Source organism: Myotis nattereri (genome assembly GCF_964212035.1).
Source record: "Myotis nattereri genome assembly, chromosome: 17".
In the NCBI taxonomy this organism is placed as follows: Eukaryota; Metazoa; Chordata; class Mammalia; order Chiroptera; family Vespertilionidae; genus Myotis; species Myotis nattereri.
Window position 1 is genome coordinate 31,396,202 of NC_138092.1, and position 19,457 is coordinate 31,415,658.

Below are 19,457 nucleotides of genomic sequence, written 5' to 3' on the forward strand. Positions count from 1 at the left end.
AAACTCACTGCTCTGGGTTGTACCAGATCCAAAACATGCAAAAACAGAATGTCTAGATCAGTGATGGCGAACCTTTTGAGCTCGGCGTGTCAGCATTTTGAAAAATCCTAACTTAACTCTGGTGCCGTGTCACATATAGAAATTTTTTGATATTTGCAACCATAGTAAAACAAAGACATATTTTTGATATTTATTTTATATATTTAAATGCCATTTAACAAAGAAAAATCAACCAAAAAAATGAGTTCGCATGTCACCTCTGACACGCGTGTCATAGGTTCGCCATCACTGGTCTAGATCATACTGTTATTTGCCTCTGTGTCTGTCCTCTCTTTTTAAGAAGAGAGAGGGTTCCTGGTCAGTGTGGCTTAGTTGGTTGGGCATCTTTCCATGCACCAGAAGGTTGCCGGTTCAATTCCCAGTCAGGGCACGTGCCCAGGTTTTGGGCTTGATCACCAGGAGGGGGCATGCTGGAGGCAGCTGATTGATGTTTCAATCTCACATCAATGTTTCTCTCTCCCTCTCCCTTCTTCTCTCTAAAAGTCAATTAAATTTTTTGGAAAAGGGAGAAAGAAAGAATTCACAGGACATGATTCCCTGTTATTGAATGTCTGTGACTTTGACTAGGGGTAGGAAAGAAATGGAGATAACCTACTGAAGAATATAGAAAACATCACTGAAAACACTCTTGTTTATCTTGGCTAGTCTATCTCCAACAGTAAATGAATTAATCCAGCGGTTCTCAACCTGTGGGTCTCGACCCCTTTGACTGTCAAATGACCCTTTCACAGGGGTCGCCTAAGACCATCCTGCATATCAGATATTTACATTATGATTCATAACAGTAGCAACATTACAGTTATGAAGTAGCAACGAAAATAATTTTATGGTTGGGGGTCACCACAACATGAGGAACTGTATTAAAGGGCCAGAAGGTTGAGAACCACTGAATTAATCAACACTTGGGGTCTTTCCTGTCACCTCTCTTTAAGACAAAACCTTTCAACCTCCACCCCAAATACCATAGACTTCGGTGCCTTTTTTACTTTGCTTATCTTGCTTCCGCTGTTGAGGATGCCCACCTGCTCCTTCTCCACCTGTTAACACCTCTTCGTCGGTTATGACACATCCATGTCCTCCCCTCAGTGATGAATTCCCTCTGCTCCCCTCCTCTGTTTTATTATTCCTGTGGCTATGGCTCTCTGCCTGTAAACCGAGACCCCTGGGAGTTCTGGGATCATGTCCTATTAATCTTCCTACCTCCAGAACCTGGCCCACTGTGGGCGCTCGGCGGCACTCACGAGGTGCTCGGCAAATGTTTGCTAGTTTGAATTAAATCTGTGTCCTGCAGCTCTGGCTCTGGCCACAGAGGGACACGAGAGGATTAGAGAGGACTTTGCAGAGAACTCAGATCAGGGCGCAGGAGCCTCCCTGCAGGCTCTCTGTCTTCCTGCAATCCCGGCAGAGTTTCTTAAATTGGAACAGCCGGTGATGTTGTACCCAAACCACTCAGCAAAGCCCAGGGAGACACTGGCCAGAATTCACAGCAACCCAAACAGCTCCATCAGAGGAGGTGTGCGAATCCTCCTTTTTATAAAGTAGAGCAAGCGTTCTACTGCCTCCGATTCCGGGTAGAGGTCTCATCGCTGGTTTCCTTTCTGTCCCTAGTTTCTTCCAAAGGGCGGGTGTTGTAAAGGCCACCTGTCTCCACCTGGCTTTGCGGAAAGGGTGAACTGGAGCCAGCTCCAGAAATGCTAGTGAAGGGTGTGTTGGGCGTGGCTGACACGCATTGAGCAGAGCTGAATACTCACGTGGATGTGGTCTGAAAAATCATCTTCTGCATGGAGCTTGGCTCTCATGGCAGGAAGCGAGCTCTCACGCCCCGAGCCAGCGAGGATTCCTGGTGCAGCGCTCCCTCCCGTGGCCGGCTGGCTCGCTCTGCATTGGGGCCGCATTCCCACTGCTCCCAGCTGCAACCAAGAATGCACGGATACGAAATTCTATGAACCTGTGTTCCATGGCCTCAATAAAACTTTCTCAATAATCAGCAAGAATAACAATGCCTACGAAAGACAGTCCTTCGCCCCGTGTTTGAACATGGAAAGGCAAAAGGCACATCAACGGAAAAGGCTTTTTAATGAATAATATTACTTTCTTAATCTGCAGTTACCTTTCAATCGATACTCACTTCCAGAAATAAAAACAAACAAACACCATCTTGCAAATGGAAAGGAGCTTAGGATAAATCATAATAAACTAATCAAGAGGCAGGGTTCGACAAAAAATGATTATGCAGAAACGTTCATCTTGTCCTCACACAGTTCATCTTTTTCTACTGTAAACATCCGTAGTTGCCGTCTGTCACAGGGGAAATGTAATTCTCTATCGTGGTTTCAGATCTATGATGTCTGAGAAACTTAGGCCACGAAGAAGAGCCATAAATGCATTTCATTGTCGGTGAGAACCCATCATGTCATTTCAATGATGGTTAAATAAATAAATAAACAAACAAACAGCAGCTCCCTGGACTAGCAGGCAGAGCCTCACCATTTGTGGCAAACAAACTTGATGCAAGTTCTCCACCTAGTGGATGTTTTGGAAAATGCGTAATGAGATACAAATGGCACGTGTGAATGCGCCTGTGCATGGCACCGAGCTAGAGAGAGACGCGGTAGCATTCTGTAAATCAATCAGGGACAGCATGTCAGACTCCATTTTCTTCTCTCTACTTTTCCTCTTCCTTTCGTGTCCCTCCCTGTCTTATTAGGCCAGGTCCCCCAGGAGCCACTCAGAGACAGATATTTATTTGCCTACAGGACGCTAATTGGGGAGTGCTCTCTGGGAAGACACCTGTGAGGGAGTGAAGGAGGCGGCCCAGGTAGAGGGGCAGCTGGGCTGGGACAGAAGTGCCACCCAGTGCTGTGTGCTCCAAGTGGCCGGCTGGAGGGGTGGTGCCATACAGGGCTCAGCACTGCTCTTGGTTGGCCGCTTGCTGTACAGTAGCCTTGGCGAGGGGAGCCACACTGATGGGCTCAGACACCGCCTCCAATCCTGCCACCGTGGGTACTCCACCCGCAGCCCCGAGGGCCAGGTCTGGTGGTCACTGCTGAGGCTGGCTGGCTGGCTTCAGGGAGCGCGCCATTCCCTACCTGTTGTCCAGTGCCTTGTGCGTGCAGATGCCCTCTGGAGGTCCTGCCAGGAGAAACAAAGCCCTTCCCACGTGGTGCCACCCGCCGGCTTCTTCCCCCGCCAGACCTGCTTGTCCCTGACCATGCAGCCTTTCTCCTTGCAGGCCTCCGACTTCCAGGGAAGCCACCTGCCACCGTGCCGGAAGGAACCCACGTGCCTCGGGCCATTCTCCTCACACACTAAGCGGATGATTAGATTCACCACCCAACTCACTGACCCTGGATCCTCCTCCCCTCCGTGTCTCAGGGCAGCAGCCGTCCAGCCTTAGCTGCACCTTATCCCAAGCCGACCCCTCCAGGAACTATGCCTGGTCTTCACCCCCCGCTCAGGTGTTCACAGGGACCCCTGCCCTCACCACGCAGCCATGGGTGTGAGTGAGAGGCGGGGCCAGTACATCTGTGATGGATGAAAGGGGGATCTGAAATCCCACCTTTTGTACCTCAAACTGCTCCAGTACGATCATGAAATGAGAGCTAATGAAATGAGAAAGACAGTGAGAACAGGAGGAGCAGGGGGCGGGGGTGGAGGGACAAGAGATGACAGGCAGGAGGAAATGGCTACATTGACGGGTGCATCTGAGGACATGGAAGAACGAGCAGAGAATCAAAGATTCTTTTCGCTTGCCCTCCACGCAGCATGTGTCTGACCTTCCGCCTGCCTCTGCTCCTCAGACACCTTGGGTTCCTCATTTCCTGGACCCCTAAACGTTGGAGTGTAACGACCCAGAGCCCAGACCCCAGACCACTTCTCTTCCCCCTCCACACAGGGTTTTCCCCCAAGTCCCTCACTTCCCCCTCCAGCCCCGACCTCCCGGCTGCCGGCCTGGCCTGCCCACTGTTCACCTACAGCCGCTCAGGCTCCACATCTGGCTCCACAGCCCAGCTCCTGACACTCCAGGCGGCCTCATTTTGGGCCACGTCAACTTCATTTTTCCCAGTGGCTCAGGCCAAGAACTTGGAGTCGTCCTTGACTCCTTTCCCTCACAACCCACTTCTGATTCAGGAGAATGCTGTCAGCAATACCCTTCAAGCATCTTCAGAGCCCAACCACTTCCCCCCACCACTCCTGCAGCAACCACGATGGGCCCAGCAGCTTCGCTCCCGTCTAACTGCCATGGGTGAACACATCTCCTGGTCGCCGCCTTCGCCCCTTCCTGTTTATTCCTTGAACAACATGGCAAGGCCTTCACACTGGCCCTCCCCACTGGTGGGCTCTGCCCCAGAATTCTGTAGACTTCCCTCCCTCGCCTCCTGCAGGTCTTCATTCAAATATCGCCTTTTCAGAAAGGTCTTCCATTTAACATCAATTTAAAAAATGGGGAGAAAACGTCTGGCCCGAGTGGCTCAGTTGGTTGAGCGTTGTCCTGTGCACCTGAAGGTTGCTGGTTCGATTCCAGGTCAGGGCACGTATCCAGGTTTTGAGTTCAATCTCCAGTTAGGGAGCAGACAGAGTGCATTGAGTCGATGTTTCTCTCTCTCTTCCTCTCTCTAAGCATGTCCTTGGGTGAGGATAAAAATAAACTAATAATAAAATAAAATAATAAAAAACAATTCTGTTCTCCCATGTGGTGGGTTGAATGGTGGCCCCAAAAAAGATATATGTGCATCCTAATCTCTGGAATCTGATTATGCCCTTATTTGGGGAGAGGGTCTCTGCCAACCGTAATTAAATTATGGGTCTTGAGATGAGGTCATCTTGGACTACCTGGTGGACCCTACGTCCAATAACAAGTGTCCTTATGAGAGAAATAAGAGAAGACACAGACACCCCGACGTGGGGCAGGCCAGGTGGAGCTATATCACTGCTCCCATGTAAAATCTGTTTATCACGGTTATTGACTTTCTACCTAGTAATGTATAATCCACAGGAAGGCAGAGATTTTTTTATATCCGTTTTGTTCACCTCTGTATCCCAGAGTCTAGAGCAGTGCCTGGTTTCAGTACCTGTTTGTGTTCAATAAATACTTGTTAATTAGGAAAACAAACAGATGAATCAACGAATGAGTGACAGGTCTCCGAATGTTGTACCTGTGTGAATAGCAGAAGGACGAGTCTATTGATAAAAAGAGAGAGTAGAGAAAATGAATAAATTAGAATTGAGATGAAGGTAGTTAGATAAGTTTAATTTATGGCTTGGTGCCATTTTATTTGACATCATTACAAATAGAAATGCCTACTCCCTCATTAATTTATAATTTCTTATCAAGTCAGCTCTAAAAGAATTTTGGAAGACTTACACTATTACTTTAATAAGATAACTAAAAAGACATAATAGGACAAAAACACTGTGATATTGAAGTTACAGAACTGATTTGGGGGTGAAATGTGTATTGAATGCACATGGATTAATGATTACATTTCAAATATAACCCCTTCTAAGTCCCATTTAGCCAGCCTCTCTTGAACCAGATGTTTTGGTATATGAAACCAAACTGATGTATTGGTTGACTGAGGAATTGGTTTCACCTCCAATCTTTCCCCTTTCCTATGTACTGAGGCAACACCAGTGGTGAGGAAAGCAGCCAGGGGCCGGGCTACGTGATGGATAACGACATCTCTGGACAACTTCAGGGACCCAGAGGAGAAGCTGAAATCGCAGCTCCCACCAGCACTGTCCTGGCAGCAGCCCGTCCTCCCTAAAGAGGGGACCACCCAAGCCCCACTGAGGGAGGCAGACTGAGAGTGGACACCCTTGACACAGGGGACCCCATGCGTGCATGTGGGAAAGGGTGCGTGCCCAGCCTGGCCGTCTTATTTCCCTCATCTCTTCCCATCCCATTTGATGAGGCACTTCCCTAGTGATATTTTCCAGAATGGTCTTTGCCATGCTCCCCTTGCTTGTTAAGAAGAAAGGAAAAAGGAAGGGAGGGAGGGGAAAAAGGAAGGGCTACTCACAATTCTTCATAGACACTAAAAGTGGAATAGATCTCACCTCACCTCCCTACACATCCATTTGAATTTTTATGACACCTTTCACCTGATAAAATGTTGGTGAGAAAGGTACATATCAGAGTCAGTTTTCTTTATTTTCCAAGGTTTGAAGAGCCTCGGGGGTATTTTTGCAGGGGCCATGGGGCCCAAGGGGTTAACATTTCATCAGCACCCTTCACAGATGCCGGCTGTGTGGCCACGTGGGGGCTCAGACCAACCTCATCTTGGCGGCCCCCGGAGGTAGGCAGGTACCCTCCCCACTCAGGGTCATCAGTGTTTTTGAAAACATCGAAGTTGAAAAGTCCTCATAAAACCTGAGGAACTGGCTTCCTGGTGAACTCTGTATTTGGTATTGGCTTTTTAATGGGCACTGAGTCCCAGATGCGTATTTTCTTGCAATCTGGCATGCACTGTCTATCTCAGTGCCCTGACACATGTGATAAGCCATTCTCCTTTTTTTTCTTTTTTGCTCCTGAGTTCATTTTAATTCTAAAATTAAAAAAAACTGGAAAACCTGAGTTATTCTAAAACATCATGTTTTCACCATGAGTGCTAGATTGCACTTGCCCGTGTCACATGCCTTTGGGCTACTTTGCCGTTATTAACATCTCCTCTGTGACAAAGATGTCTTGATTATGGAAGGGCCTACTGTGGAAGAGAGGTGACCTTTGGCATAGCAAAACATTTTTAGCGAAAAGTAGTCACTGTACCTCACTGAAAAGACAGGAAGAATTACTTTGTACTACAACTAGCCACAGACTGGATGAGAAATAAGATCCCCTTAGGGTTGAATTGTAAGGATAATTTTTTCACTAAAAGCAGATTATATATATATATATATATATATATATATATATATATATATATATTAGAAAAACATGGTAATTGACCGTACCTTCACTATACCTCCCATTGGCTAATCAGTGCAATATGCAAATTAACTGCCAACAAAGATGGCGACTAATTTGCATACTGCAGGCAGGGCCAGCAATGCCCCATGCTGCCCAAGGGATGAGGCCTTGGATCCGTGACCTGGGGAGGGAGCAAAGCGGCGGAGAAGGGAGAGAGCCCAGGTGGCAGAGAAGGGAGGGAGCTGAGGGCTAAGCAGTGAAGGGAGGGAGCAAGGCAGCGGAGAAGGGAGCGAAGCCTGCCTCAGTTGGCTTCGCTCCCTTCTCTGCTTCACTGCGGTCTCAGGAAGCCCTATTCTTGCAGGAATAGGCCCGAGGAAGCCCTATTCTTGCAGGAATCTTCCTGCAACGGGCCTCTAGTGTATATATATACAGGATGTCCCCCAAATATGTATATGCACTTTAACAGCTGATAGCTCAATTTTGAAAATGAAATGTATTTTAATAAACACTGCTTTTATAATTATTCAAAGTGTGTGTTTACAATTTTGGGATGTATATATATATATATGGAAAATAATACAATAATTAATCAAGAATAAACTGTTTTGTGTACTGACAACTGTAAACCTACTTTTGCCTCACCCTGTATATATTGAGAGAGACAGAGAGGTCTATATGCAATATAGATATTTCCTTTATAATAAGCCTTTCTTCTCATACCATATTTTTAAAATAAACTGTAATTTTATTATATATCTTCTCCATATACACAGATCTGAATTTTGGGAATTTTTTTCTAATAAAAATTATGCTTTTGGCCCACTGGAAAGCAAGACTGTGTGTTGACAAGTCAACAAATCTTTGTAGAGCAGGGGTTACATGCAAAGCATTGAGAAAGACATACTCCAAACCCCAATGCCAGTGCTCAGGCGCCCCCACTGGGATTGATCCGGACCTGTGGCCTGTGTGTTTCCTCCTTCTGGGCATTTGCTGAATCATTCATGGGTGACAACTGAAGTGTTATCTCTGCAGGGAATTTGTATTTTTTACTATTGGTGGATTTCTAATTGGCAGGAGAAAGGAATCCTCCAGCTGTCTGCTCAGCCTAGAGGTGACCTGAGGGGCCCGGCCACCTCTAGTCCTCACTGGAGGCTTTCCTCCTGACTTCAACACTGAGTCCGACAAGAGAAGCAGTGGCAGCCGCCCCAAGAGCTGCAGACCACCAGCTACCCTGACAAGGGGGCACCACAAAGGGTCTACACCTCATTCTGGCTAAGTGGCTGGTTTAGAGCTTGGAGTTAGACTGATCTGGAATCAGTTCCAGGTGACCGCCACTTACTAAATCAGTGGTTCTCAGCCTTCTGGCCCTTTAAATACAGTTCCTCATGTTGTGACCCAACCATAAAATTATTTTCGTTGCTACTTCATAACTGTCATGTTGCTACTGTTATGAATCGTCATGTAAATATCTGATATGCAGGGTGGTCTTAGGCGACCCCTGTGAAAGGGTCGTTCGACCGCCAAAGGAGTCGTGACCCACAGGTTGAGAACCGCTGTACTAAACCTTAAATCTGTGCCATCAGACACATCTTTAATTTCTCTAGGTCCCCGTTTCCTCAGGTGTAAATGGGGATGATATTGGCGAGGGTTTTGTTAGGATTCAGAACAACAACGTCAAGATCTCAGCACAGAGCCGCAGACCCTGAAAATGTCCAATAAACGGTATTTATTATCCTTTCACCTTACGACTTGAGACCAGTGAGTTCTGGAGTCATGACATCTCAGATGGAGGGAACTTCCAGGTTCCCCAATCCCACCACGACTCGCCAGCACCCAGCCCAGCCACCGTCTTGGCAGGAGATCTTCCAAGATTCTCCACATCTGACCTAAAACCCTTTGGGGGGACTATTGCCAAAAGGGGGAGGAGACAGGAAAGTGGCGTGGAGGCAACTTGCTAAAATGAGTTGTAAGAAAATACAACCTGGTGTGGGTTTGTTGTGTTTTGTTAAAAATATATTTTATTGATGTTTTACAGAGAGGAAGGGAGAGGGATAGAGTTAGAAAAATCGATGAGAGAGAAACATCCATCAGCTGCCTCCTGCACAATCCCTACTGGGGATGTGTCCGCAACCAAGGTACATGCCCCTGACCAGAATCGAACCTGGGACCCTTGAGTCTGTAGGCCAACGCTCTATCCACTGAGCTAAACCGGTCAGGGCTGGGTGTGTGTGTGTGTGTGTGTGTGTGTGTGTGTGTGTGTTTTCAAGTCTGTTTTTTCTGAGCACAGAAGTGTTGGAACAAAATGGAAACTCCAACCGAAGGAGACACTTTCTGAAAGGCACTTTGAAAACAACCCCCCCCCCCTCCCAAACCTCTTATAAGACACAGCTGTTAGAATCCAGAGGTACCCAGTCAGGTATTAAGAGATTTCTTTCCAATACAACTAATAAATGAGAGGCTGCTACGAAGGCCTCGGCGGGCATCGCTGGAGCCTGGGAGTTGTGCTGTGACATTCAGCTGGTTCCTGGCACCGACGGAGATGATCACTGAAGCGGTGAAAGCTACGCCAGGAATCACAATATTGCCACCTGCATCCTGGCTGGGAATGACGAGCTGCCAGGGAAAGCCGGAGCGCACCTTGGGTGTCCAGCCCAGTGCCAGGGGCTGGAGGACACAATCCGCCGTCAGCTCCACCTCCCACCTGCCACCTGACCTTGGCCGTGACTCATTGCTCTCCCAGAGCCTCGGCGTTGCACCTGCCAAGTCGTGACAATTGTGGCCACCTGCCTTCCTCACCTGATTAGTCGGGGCTTTCACGGATTTCATTTTCATAAAGTGTTTTTGTATCCTTGGTAAGGACATTGCTACCCAGTGTAAGGAAAAAGGCATTATCATTACTGACCTCAGAGCTCACAGAGACTTTTTCAGGCTTACTTGCTAATAAAGTGGTAGTATCTAATGTGTATATACTGCTTTGCATCACACACACACTTACAAGGTCATGATTTTGAAATGCGAATTTATTGTTGCCGTTGCTGTCTCTGAAAGGCGCTGTGAGCTGCCCCGAAGACGCTCAGTTCCGATGGCCAGCGCCAGCCGCTGATTCCCCCTTCGTGACACAGCCTCCCTTTGACCAACAGGCCCCTCATTGTAAGCAGCCCGGGCCTCGGCTGATGTCAAAGCCCCATTCTCTCCGGGATGAACTGTTCTCAGAAAGCGTGCCCCCATGCACTCTGCAGCAGGCAGGGACGGGCGAGCTCTGCAGATGTCACTGCCACCGCCCCTGTCCCTTTCCCCCTCACGCGATCGTGGGTCTCCTTCCAGACTTGCACAAAGCTCGATTCAGAGTTTGCCTTTGACCGGTGCACACTCGGCCTGCAGATGGACGCGGGAGAGGAAAAGGCTCCCCAGTGTTCCTCCCCGCTCGCTTGGGAAAGCTTGGGAACTCCTGCCTGAGCTACCAGCTTCCACTCGGGCTGGACAACAGGTCAGCACGTCGCCAATGGTTCCATTCACTCTTCCCAACCGGGTTAATGAGACTCTGTGTGAAACCATCAATGCACAAAAGTCAGGAAATCCAAGGCCGCCGTTCCCACAGCCCAGGGAGGCCTTGCACACACAGGTGACTCTGTGCCCCGGCCTGGGCCCGACTGCATCCTTGCCAGATGGCAGAGCCAAGGTGGAGGCCATCCCTGGGAGTCTGCCCGCCTCGGGGGTTTGGTCAAGGGGAAAACGGTCTCTACATTCATTACGTTGCCATGTCTACTCTGAGGGTATTCATTTATTCTTCAGTCAACTATTTACCAACGTATCATAGATGGACTAAAAAGTGCACATGTGGCAAATGCACGATAGCTTTTTACAGCACAAATGCACCCATGTCATCAACGTTCAGTTAGGAAATTGAGTGTTGCCAGCATCCCAGAAGCCCACGCCTCCTTCCAGCCTCTAATACGATGATCCATCTGATGATGAAAATTAACAAAGGAATGTGGTGTAAACAGACTCTGAGACGCCAGAGGAGACGAGATGATCTTACTCGGCGGTACGTCCTGGCGTTGAGCTGGCCTCTGGCAGCACGGGCTGGCGCCCCCAGCACTGGCCTTTGCACCCAGCACAGCAGGATGAAGGATGTGGTTGCTATGAGACAGGCGCAGGCCCTGTCCTCAGAGATGGCCGTGGAGCACCCAGGGTCCTTCTTCCTGGAGGCAGGTACTCCTCGTCCGGGAAGCACACAACAGATGTTCTTATACAGGACGCACCTGAGGAGCCCTGTGCCGGGCTGAGTGAGTCCTGGGCCCTCCCCAGGGCCCTGAGTCCGAGCTTCTGACCCTCAGCTCCGGCCACGTAAATCTCACAGACCTCCCAGGAGACAGCGAGGTGCAGCCCTCGGTGAGCACAACTCTTTCAAACCGTTGTTTTCCTCCTTCATGAAACAAGTACCTCTGAGCCCCTTCCCTCTGGCAATAGAAGGAAGAAGGCCGGTGCCGCGGGTGTATCTCTGTGTGAGCGTGGACCTGTGAATCAGGAGGGCATGGCTGACTCCCGATCTGGCCACATGCCCGGGTCGCAGGCTCAATCTCTCATCATTGACGTTCCTATCTCTCTCTCACTCTCCCTTCCTCTCTGAAACCTATAAAAAAAATTTTATAAAATAAAGGAAGAAGTCCAGGAAGACACAGGAAGGGACAATGAGGGGGCTCAGGTATCTCCACGTTCTGATTTTATCTGGGCTGTTCCTGCCTCATCGGATGCTGCGGCTGCAAACGCCCACAGAGCCTGTCAGACTCCAAGCCTCTCTCTCCCTCCCCAGACCTCCCAAGATCACTTCCTTCTTGTACGTAACTCCAGGCCTTTGCATGTACCTGAGATGCTCTCTTGCCTCTCATCCACACAGCAAACTCCTACACATTCTACAAGACCCAGACTGAACGCTCCCAACCCATACACATGTCCCGACTTGGGCCTTCTGTGGCCCCTGACATCCCATGGGGGCTCTCACCAAACCACACTGTAATCTCACGGTGATGCCTGGCCCCCTGAATGGACTGAGACTTTTCCTCTTCCCACCTCTGCATTCTCGGCACCGAGAATGGAAGCCGGGCCCTGCCGGATGCATAAATAATGGATGGGTGGAGGGTTGCATGGGTACTTGAAAATGCTTGGTAAAGTGCAAACTGTTCTATTTCCACTCGTTCCGTAACTATCGCACACAAATGTCTATCTGGAACTGAAACGTCCCTTTTTACCCAGACTCCCATCCTTCCCACCTCTCAAGCAGATAGTCAACCTTTGCCCTTTCAACAGCAACTAGAAACCCTACCCTCACCATGTCATTGTTAGCAAGACTTTATCTTTTCTTAGCATTATTCTTTCACACTCACTGCCAAAGTCCGACATCCGAATGTCCCTTCTGCCTCTCTCTCCTCTTTTTTTAACCCAAATACCAAACAAGGAGCAAAGAGAGCCCTTGGAAAGAACAACTCAAAGTGTGTCTGAGCGCTGCCCCCGAGGGCGCAATGGCAGTGAGGCCAGCTCCCCGTTGACGTCACCATCCCGCAGGTGGCTCAGTTCCCGCCAGGTGCGTATGCACGGCAACTGCTTTCCTGGGAAGAATAAACTACATGCAACCAGGGCAGCGATGACAGGCTGAGCCCCTGGCACAGGGTGGTCCCCAGGAGCTGGTCCTTTCCTCTGAAATGCGTTGGAACCACAGTCCCAGCACAGGAGGCACTGGCTACATTCCAGGAGCAGCCACACGGCAGAAGCGTAGTCAAAACAGGCAAATGGCCTGGCCGGTGTGGCTCAGTGGTTGAGCATCGACCTATGAACCAGGAGGTCAAGGTTTGATTTCCCGTCAGGGCACGTGCCTGGGTTGTGGGCTCGATCCCCAGTGTGGGACGTAGAAGAGACAGCCGATCAACGATTCTTTCTCATCATTGATGTTTCTATCTTTCTCTCCTCTCCCTTCCTCTCTGAAGTCAATAAAAATACTTTTTTTAAAAAAAAAAAAAGATAGGCATTTGAGTATGTGAAGCAAGTAGGGAAAAACTGTAAAGGTTAGAGCAAGAGAGAATTGAATGGCTGGAGACGGGGATGAGGGAGCCAGCGTGGGACACAAGCAGTTCAACAGAGAAAGCATGTAAATCGCATCATGAACAGTGTATCGGAATGTCCGAATGGTGGATGGGTTCCAGAACCGGGCAGATATGACCGGCCACGCACACCAAACCCAACATCTTATATGGATTTACCAAGACTAACAGTGAACAACGTTCCTGTCAGTGTCCACTAGTATAGTTCAATCTGCGTGCTGCCGGAAGACCCATCTACCTCACCATATTCCCACCTGGTGTTTGTGATGGTGTCTCATATACACCCACCATTGTTTCCTGTGAAGCTACTGTTTCCCAGAAAGGGCACATTGAACACAAACCTGTTTTCAAATTGAGGGGCAATCTACAAAATAAAGGGCCTCTACTCAAAAAGTGTCAAAGGCATGAATGGGGGGTGGGGGGATGGGTGGGGGGGAGGCTGAGGAATTGTCCCAGATGAACAAGACTAGAGAGAGCCGACAGCTAAGTGAAATGTGGGCCCAGGTTGGATCCTGGGCCAGAAAATAATGTTCCTTTCCTATAAAGCACATTGGTAATAGAGTTGGCAACATTTGAATAAAGTCTACAGATTAGATGTTGGTTAGATTCCTGATTATGATTACTTAACCCTGGTTCTGTAAGAGAACGTCCTTGTTTTTAGAAAAAGCTCACGAATGGGGTAAGGAAGGATGTGTCTCGAACGTTAAAATCATCCTCGTGAGTCTTGGCAGGAATGTTATAAGTACCTGCAAAGGACAGCGTGACCCAACGGGAGGCGCTGAGGAGCCCGGGTAATGCAGGGGCCGGATGTGCCCGCCTGGATGTCCCCTTCACGATGGTACCTGGGGCGTTGAGCAAATTGCTTAACATCTCTGCTCTCCTTTGTTTCTTCATCTGAAGTTGCTAAGAAAAATACTAGCAACTTCTTCAAGGAGACCTGAACCATGATCTGTGCCAAGCACTGTGTCAAGCACTTCGTGTGCGTTAACAACAAGCCATGACAAATGACAAGACTGGGGCACAGAGAGTCAAGTAATTTGATCACGATCACACAGCTGCGTGGTGGTGGCCAAAACGGAACTGCTACCTCATACCATCGTCTCGTCCACTAGTGTTTCTACGAGACCCCAGTGAGATCTGCCGCGCACTAACTTAGTGCCTGTGCCACGGGCAATGCTCAGGTAGGGTTGGCTCATCCCCCGAATCAACCTCATCACCACCATTAACGAGGACCTGCAGTACACCTGCTTCTGCTGGACTCTCACTCATCCGCTCTTAGGTTCCTTTTTTCGAAATCTTTTGCACAATTTCATCAATAATGTGATCTATAAGGTAAACACCAGATATCCCTGAAGAGCTAGAGAGAAAGTAACGGTAACATAAGTGGAGATTTTTTTTCTCATGACAATTGTTAACTTTGTACCTTGGTTCCATAAATATTGGCTGTGTGATTCATTTAGACTGGAGGACATTTTTCACACTATGGTATTTGGAATCCTTCCACAGGATACCACAGAGCTGGGGGGCGGGGCGGGGGGGAAGAGATTCATATTCAATCATAGCTGCGGTGTACATAGTTTGGGCATGTATTTGGGCTTTTCTCCAGAAATTATGCTCATATATCTTATCTAGTAAGTGATACTGAATTCTTTCAAACCCGATGCTCCTTCGCAAGTCACTTTCCTGTCTGTCTGTTTTTAAGATGTTTTAGTTCCTTACAGAGTGGCCTTTCACGGTGTTCATAGGTTGTGTTGATACCGAATGGAGGGGCCATCCAGTCATGTCCCCTAAATTCAGGAGACCATTTGAGAGGCAAGGGCTGCCATGACCAAGTACCGCAGACTGTGTGGCTACAGCAGCATACACGTACTTCCTCACAGCTGTGGGGGCTGGAGCCGAGGTCAAGGTGTCGGCAGGGCTGGTTTCTCCGGAGGCCTCGCTCCTTGCCTTGGGATGGGCAACTTCTTGCTGTGTCCTCAGACGGTTCTCCCTCTGCCCGTGTCTCTGTGTCCTAACTTCCTCTTCTTACAAAGACCCCGGTCATGTTGGACGAAGGACCACTCTAACGACCTCACGTTAACTGAATTACCTCTTTAAAGGCCCGATGTCCAGATAAAGTCACATTCTCAGGTACTGGCAAGGTAGGACTTCCACATATGAATTCTGGGGGAAAAGAATTCAGCCCTGACAAAGACTTGGAGAGCATGGCAGAGCGAGCCTCCATATAAAAGGCCCCTCCAGTTTAAGCCACCGCTATTCCTCGAAGCCCACTGTTTGTGAAAGGAGTCTGGCTTCCGATGCTGCCTGTCTCTTCAGTAGCAGCCTCCCTGGGAACGAATCCAAGGGCGCTTCCACCCTCGCCAAGTTCCAGAGCCTGCTCTTGCATTTTCTCCTCCACACCCCACGCAGCAGACTCAGTCCCATCTCCAGTGTGAGTCTCGGTGCCCAGGAATCCAAAACTCCAAGCATAATATGCTGGCACCCGTGCTGGATCCAACGCCGCCAACACGGCTCTGCGCCTTGGAAATAATCCATTCTCTTAATAGCTGATATAATTTTAGTGCTTTATTTACTGCAAACATTGCATTTTGCCTTCAGGCCTCATAGAGAACAGCACTGACAACTTCCAGAAACATATTGAAATGCCTAACACGGGGCGCACGGCTGAGTAGAAACGTTCCCAGTGTGCTGAGGCAGGAACGAGGCGAAGGGGGGGGGGGGGCTCCAGGGCAACCCCGCCTCTCCCAGCCCCGCATCGGACTTCGGACTGAAGACCCAGAGGCCTGTAACCCTGACTCTGCAGAGACTTGCGGCCTCGCTCTCGGTTTCCACGTCAGTAAAAGAGAGATGAAAAGTAGACCATCCTCTTCGCTTCAAATTCCTGTCAAAGGTAAGAAAATGGGGTGAAACTTCAAAAAACACTTGAGAAAGGTCAAAATGGATTCAATAAATAGAACTTTCATTCTTAGCTGCTCAAAACCGATTTAAACCCACTCAAGTTGTTCTTTTTATCCTGGCATTGTGTATTAGTGTATGCTCGTTACCAGATCAAGACTGAATGGTTCCCACAGTAAAACTTCTGTCTTCAATCCCGTAAGGAGGTTTTAATCTATGCCTTTATTGCCCTTAATCTATCTTTGATTCTTCATAGCTCAAGGCTTTCATACTGTGCAATAGAAGAAAGGAGAGCGGTTATCATTTTACACTCCGGAGGGCTGGCTGTAGTATAATAGATGACCACCAGGGGGCAGCACAGACCAGGTGCTGCTTTAGGCTTTCTCCCTGGTGGGCCCACAGAACAGGTGTGGGTAAAGATAGCGGGCACGGGCATCAATGCACAATATACAGGCATCCGAGCCACCCAAATTTATGTTGGCGCCGAACTCAGTTTCCCAGGCTCTTTCTAAAGTGTCAGGGAGCGGAAGGAGCAGGCGTGGGGGGAGGGGAAACACCTGGGGCAGCTGCAGGAAAAAGAAAAAAAAATCCCAGACCAGGTCTGGAGAGAACAGGAGGTCCCACAGGCCTTAGAAAAGGTTATTAGTAAAGAGCCAACAAGGGTTTCTTATTTACATTATTTCGTATTTTCAAAATGTTTCATCTTCACTCTTATTCATTATTAGCTAATAATTCCGGACCATCATGCTCATGTTATTGTTGAAAGGACGAAGCACGAGACATCAGCACTTGAAGCAGAAAGCAGTGAGATTAAAAGGAGAACCCCGGACTTCTACCCTGTTTGTTGCTGAGCATCCGTAAGCACATCACCTCCAGCGGTTCGAAGAGAACTCCAACCTGGAACCAAGACACAAGTGGAGCCCTGCTGGCGTGGCTCCGTGGTTTAGTGTGACTCTGTGAACCAGAAGGTCACGGATCAATTCCCAGTCAGGGCGCATGCCTGGGTTGCGGGCTCCATCCCCGGTGTGGGGCGTGCAGGAGGCAACGGACCAGTGATTCTCTCGTCAATGATGTTTCTCTCTCTCTCTCTCTCTCTCTCTCTCTCTCTCTCTCTCTCTCTCTCTGAAATCAATAAATATATATATATATATTTTTAAAGGTGCAAGTGGAACCGGGTAGAGAGATGGTGTTACAACAGAAACAGAAACTTCGCACGCTGTCCCAACCGTGGGGCCCCTCTGAATTGTGTGGTAACCAGCATAACCTGTTCCGTCCACCAAAGAGGAGGCCAGGCCACCAGGCGCCGAGGGAACTAAGGAAGCATCCCAAGGTCAGCGGGGCACTGCGTGTTCCCACACAAGGACTTCCCACCCGTCCCTGATGGATGCTCCAGCGGGGAACGCTGTCCGTGAGCTAATTATGGGGGTGACCTGCGGCCGCGGGACCGGAGTGGGTAAGTGGACCGTAGGTGAGAGCTGGCTATTCACAAGGGGGCAGGCTTTGATGCAAGAGGAGCAGAAAGTTTGGCCGAAACTCAACACCTCTCAGAAGCACAGATTAGCCAAGAGGAAGAAAGGAGAAGGCATTGTGGACGTTTGCAAGAAGGGAACAAAGATGCCTGTGTTCCGTATCGCTCAGCTGCCTCAAGAAAATGTCCGTTTGTTTTCCTTACACTCCTTTTACATTTTAAGTGGGATCGAGTGAATGTGTCTTTTCAGTGTTCCCAGTTCCTCCGTTTCCACTACACCTCATGCTGCCATTTTAATGAAGCATCGTTTTTCCAGAGGGTGTGGGAACAAAACCTATTTAATGACCTCTTGGAGCAAACACTGGGTTCTTCAAATGTTTCCCTGAATTAAGACTCCCCCTCCCACAATTCACTTCCTCTTTAAAATGCCAGTTTGCCAACGACTGCAGGCCACAGGGATCCCGAAGCGTCTCACGCCTGGGGAGTCCCTGAGAAAGCCGGGGCTCCCGGGGCCGCGCCGAGGGCGGTGGCAGCAGCGGTCCCCCCACAGTCCTGCAGCACCCAGGTCAGGGGACTCGGCAGACACCGGGGATGACCTTGGAGATGACCTTGGACCTAGTCCAACCCCTCACTTCACAGATGAGGAAACTGAGGCTGGTTGGGAGAGGCACGCAGAGGATGCACGGGTGTCCCTGGGAGACGGAGATAAGGAAGGTTCGCCCCCTATGGTTCCCTACCCCCTGCCCCAGCATCGCTTCGGGCAACTGTGCCAAGTGCATATTCCTGAGCCCCTCCCCAACCTGCTGCGCTGGCCTTCCTGGGGGCGGGACTGGAAACGGACACGTCACCCCACCACCGCGGTGGTGATACACACTGGCTTTGGGAAGCACTAGGAGTAGAGGGACTAGGCGTGGGGGCAGACAGATCTGGGTTTGAATCCCATCCCTGCTGCTCCCTAGCTCTGCACATTTGCAAGCTGAAGTCTCCGAACTCCATCTCCTCAGCTGTAATGGAGGGGTGTGCTGCGAAAGCCATCTGGACGGTGCACAGAGGCACACTCCGGCCCAGGGCCCGGCCCCGGAACATAGTCAGTGTCACCTGTCCCCTGGAGGTTGCTGGGCTTGAGTCCCAGAACCCCTGTGCAAGGACGGCATGGGCTTGGACACATCACTTGTCTCCACGGGGCCTCAACTTCCTTATCTGTACATGAAGGTCATAATAGTACCTCCTCCCGGGGGTGTGGTGAAGGCTGAACACCACAGTGCAGCATGTTCCAGTCATGAAACACAACCACTCCAGGTCCTTCAAGTAGACAGAATTCAGGGAGGGGATTTGGTTCCACAGGGGATGGAAGAGCTAAGGAGGGGAATGGAATAAAGAGGCCATCCAGATATTAGCTGCAGAAAAGGGCAGAGGAAGGAGGGGGTTGTACAGGAGTCAGGGTGACTAGCATGACCTAGGACCACCCATGGTCAGGGCAGGAGAGCCAGCATCACACAAGGCAGCCGGGAAGGAGGAGAAAGACCTTGGCTTCCCACCTCCTCCCCCCCCCCGCCCCCCCCCCCCCTGCAGTCTCCTTCCAGGACCTCTCCTGACCCAGAAATCAGAAGACAGGGTAACCTGGGAAGAGCACAGTTGGCCCTCTGTATCCACAGGTTTTGAATCTGTGGATTCAACCAATTGCACATCAAAAATATTTAGTGGGGGAGGGAGGCAGGAATCCCAGAAAGTTCCAAAGAGCAAAATTTGAATTTGCCACATACAAATAACACACAGTATTTATATTATACTAGAGACCCAGTGCACGAAATTCATGCACAGGTAGGGTCCCTACACCTGGCCTGTGATCAGGGCCAATTGGAGGCTTCCGGCTCCCAGCCAGGGCCTTCCTTTGGTCTGCGCTGCCCCCCTGGTGGCCAGCGCATGTCATAGCAAGCAATCAGTCTCCTGGTCAAACTCCCGTGGGGACAATTTGCATATTAGGCTTTTATATATACAGATTATTATTATTATTATTATTATTATTATT

The 19,457-nt window shown here is 49.4% G+C and overlaps 1 protein-coding gene and 1 long non-coding RNA gene across 2 annotated transcripts in view; one reads left to right on the forward strand and one right to left on the reverse strand.

Moving 5' to 3' along the window:
* RAB2A (RAB2A, member RAS oncogene family) overlaps window positions 1–19,457 on the forward strand; it is a 142,273-nt gene that overhangs the window by 6,452 nt on the left and 116,364 nt on the right. The gene's annotated exons all lie outside the window — the stretch shown is intronic.
* LOC308533459 overlaps window positions 15,665–19,457 on the reverse strand; it is a 43,455-nt gene continuing 39,662 nt past the window's right edge. The window contains exon 3 of the long non-coding RNA XR_013997092.1: window positions 15,665–15,946. This is a non-coding gene — a long non-coding RNA (uncharacterized lncRNA). The remainder of the gene's footprint in view (window positions 15,947–19,457) is intronic.